Raw genomic sequence first — 4,267 nt, 5'->3', positions numbered from 1 at the left:
GCACATTTCCTCCTTTTGGTTAACCTCTTAACTTTTTTGTTCCCCTTTTTTATATTTTTTTTTTCATTTTTTTAATTTAGCTTATCATTATTATAATGATTTATTTTGATATTATCATTTTTGTTGAGGGGGGGGGGGGTATTATCATATGATCTTTGATTTTTTTTTTTTTTCATTCTCCTATCTATTTTGATTGTTTGTTTGTTTATTTTACATTTTCTTTAGTTACTTTATCATCCCTCTTTCTTTCGTTTCTACCTTCCTTTTATCCTTCCTTTTCCCTATTCTACTTATTATCGGTATCTTGTATCATTTTCTTTATATTTCCTTTGCATCCTACCTTTCATCTTTTCCTCTCTTTTCTATTTCAAAACTTAACTTCTTCTTTAGCACCCTAATGTTGTTGTTGTTTTTCTCTTCTTCTTCTTCTTCTTTTCCTTTAATTCCTTTCTACTTTATAATTCATCCTCATTAATTTCCACTAAACCTTTCTGTCCATCTATTCTTTTCTTAACTATTCACCCATCGATTTGCTTCTTTCTTTTCCCTTCGTCCTATCCATCTATATTTTTTATCCTTTCTTTTCTTCGTCCTATCCATCTATATTTTTTATCCTTTCTTTTCTTCGTCCTATCCATGTTTATTCCTTCCTTTCTTTTCTTCGTCCTATCCATATATATTCCTTCCTTTCCCTTCTTCGTCCTATCCATATATATTCCTTCCTTTCCCTTCTTCGTCCTATATATTTCTTTCTTTCTTTCTTCTTTCTTCCTTTCTCCTCGACATCTTCCTCTTCCTCATCTACATTTTCTTCCCAAACTGAGGCATCACAAGGTCGCTCTGCCGCCTTTAGGCTTTTAGGTATAGCTTCTTTTCGAATTAGCGCTAATTCTCTTCTTCTTCTTCCTTTTTTTTTATGGAGGTGACCGTCCGATCCCTGTTTGGAACTTTCTAAATCTGACTTTTATTTGAGATCGTAACGGATCTGGTGTTAGACAGCTTTTTTCTTTCTTTCTTTCTTTCTTTTCTGACTTTCTTTCGTTCTTTCGTTCTTTCGTTCTTTTTAGTTGCTGTTCTTTTGTAATTAGATTCTTTCCTAACTTTTGAAACATGTTTTCTTTTTTCTCTTCTTCTTCTTCTTCTTTTTTCATGTCTTTTCTTTTAACTTTCCATTCTTTTAAAAGGTATGAATGTTGTCCCTACGTCGAGCACTTTATCTCTCTCCCCTCAAAAACCCTCAAGGTTTTTGAAGATCTCTTTATCTTTACATGCTTATTAAGTTCTCGGGGGTACCTGATGGACCATATGCTATCTGTGGGATCTCCCCCCCCCCTCCCCCCGTGCCTTATGGACGGGTCTCTGCCCCCAGGCGAGGCATTGTGGCTGTATGACAGTGTGCTCGACGGGGGCCATATCACCACTCTCGCCCCAAAGACCGTCTGTTTGTCGTGGTGATGTATAGGGTGTTGTGACTCGGGGTTGTGATTTCTCCGGATTTTGATTTGGGGTTGTCATATCTTATATGGCTTTTTTTTTTTTTCTTTTCTTTTTTTTTGGTTGTGACGTCTGTGGTTGTGGGTGTGTATGGTTGTCAGAATGTTGTTTTTGATTATGGGCTTTATACTTATTTAGTAATGGTTGACCGTAATGGCTGTGAATTTGTTGTGAGAGTGTGATTATGAATGCCTTCGATTATACCCAGGAGTGGTTTTCACTATGTGCAATTCTTCACTTTTGCAGTTCACTTGGCATGCCATTAAAATGATTAAGTCTAGAACAGAAAGGAATAAACTGTTATATCCCACAATGCCGTCATTCAAAGCAAAGGTATCTGTAGTCCCTGGGCGATGTAAATGAGTCAACCATTCTTTTTTATTCTTGCAATATTCATATAGTCATACAACTGTACATGCAGACACACACACACACACACAGACACAGACACACACATACATATATATATATATATAATATTATATATATATATATATATATATATTATATATATATATATATATATAATATATATATATATATATATATATATATATATATATATATATATATATATATATATATATATAATATATATATATATATATATATATATTATATATATATATATATATATATATATATATATATATATAATATATATATATATATATATATATATATATATAATATATATATATATATATATATATATATATATATATATATATATATATATATATATAATATATATATATATTATATTATGTATATATATATATATTTTATATATATATATATATATATATATATATATATATATATATATATATATACATATATATATACATATATATATATTATATATATATATATACATATATATATATATATATATATATATATATATATACACACACACACTGATTTATGTATTTGTTCCTTTATTTGTTCGTTTCTTTTCCTCTTATTCTTTCTTTACGATTGTTAACTACTATGATTTATTCACAAGCTACTGTTGCTCCCCGCTGTTGTTTACACATATGATCACAATGTTTGCACTGAAAATACCATTGTTTAAATATGGTCTATTGTAATTTATAGCCCGGCCGTGTCCGCGTGTATTTGCTAACACTTACCGTTGAGCCTACTGCCAATTTGGTAACTCAGCATAAACATTCTTAATTCCAGTGTGAGACTTTTCACTAAGCTATTTCCAACAGCTGTCATTCCGCTGTCATGGCGCAAATATTTCTCGGTCTAAACATTCTTTCGATTGGCATTTGTTATATTCTATGTATTTAATACTTGTTCTGATCATCCATGTATGCTGACAACTAGCTATCTTAGTCTCCTCTCTCACTCCTACCCCAAGTTTCATTCAATCTCTCTTTCTCTCTCTCCTCTCACTCAATCATTGCATAATGTTTGCATAATCGTGGTCTAATAACTGTTCAGACAGAGGGGAATGCCATTTGTGTGTTTGCGTATGTATATTATATATATATATATATATATATATATATATATATATATATATATATATATATATATATATATATATATATATATATATATATATATATATATATATATATATATATATATATATACACATGTATATATATATACATATAGATATATAATATATATATATATATATATATATATATATATTATATATATATATATATATATATATATATATATATATATATATATATATATGTATATATATATATATATATATATATATATATATATATATATATATGTATATATATTATATATATATATATATATATATATATATATACATATATATATATATATATATATATATATATGTATATATATATATATATATATATAAGATATATATATATATATATATATATATATATATATATATATATTTATATATATATGATATAAATAAACATAAACACATACCATGACAGGACAAGAGAAAAATAGAAAGAGTAATTATTCTCATCATTATAAACTCATACATACCTACACACACACACAGTCTCCACACTCCCCCCTCGCCGCCCATCCGAGTCTAAACCCCCATCTCTATATCTCACCGGCAACCTTCATGCCGTAAAAAGCATATGCCTTAATCAGCATGCTGCCTTTCCCTCCCTTAACCAGAATCAGCTGGGGCTTGAATGGCAATTTGCGTCGGGGCAAAAATCTTTCCCCAATTAACGATTAAGGGCAATTAATCGGCCCTGCCCCTTTCTCCCGGCGGCGTGAGAGAGGGACGCCAGTGAAAGGGTTTCTGCTGGCATTGTGGCAGGTTTTTTTTTTTTCTTCTTCTTTTTCTTTCTTTTTTTTTTCTTTTTTAGGATGGCTATAAAGTTTATGGATGATTCATCCTACAGGGTGAGATGATTCCTACAGGACCAGTGGATGGACGGATGGAGGGAGGGAGGGATGGATGGATGGATGGATAGAAGGATGGATGGATAGAAGGATGGATGGATAGAAGGATGGAGGGAGGGAGGGAGGGAGAGAGAGAGGGAAGGAGGGAGGGAGGGATAGATGAATAGATAGATGGATGAATGGAGGGAGGGAGGCATGGATGAACAGTTAGTTGGACAGGTGACTAATCTGGATGGATACTGAAATTGGTAGCTAGTATGGTAGATGGTTATTACGGAGGAAAGACGAATGGATAGTAGGAACAGGAGTAGCCAATACACTCAGACTAAGCCCATCAATTTATCAATAAACATCAATCTTGTTATTTGTCCGTTTGACAGTG

Source organism: Penaeus japonicus, unplaced genomic scaffold (assembly GCF_977035675.1).
Source record: "Penaeus japonicus unplaced genomic scaffold, GWHDUDI00000001_assembly GWHDUDI00000033, whole genome shotgun sequence".
NCBI lineage: Eukaryota > Metazoa > Arthropoda > Malacostraca > Decapoda > Penaeidae > Penaeus > Penaeus japonicus.
The sequence above is the reverse complement of the archived record's forward strand: the minus strand, read 5'-3'. Positions refer to the sequence as shown.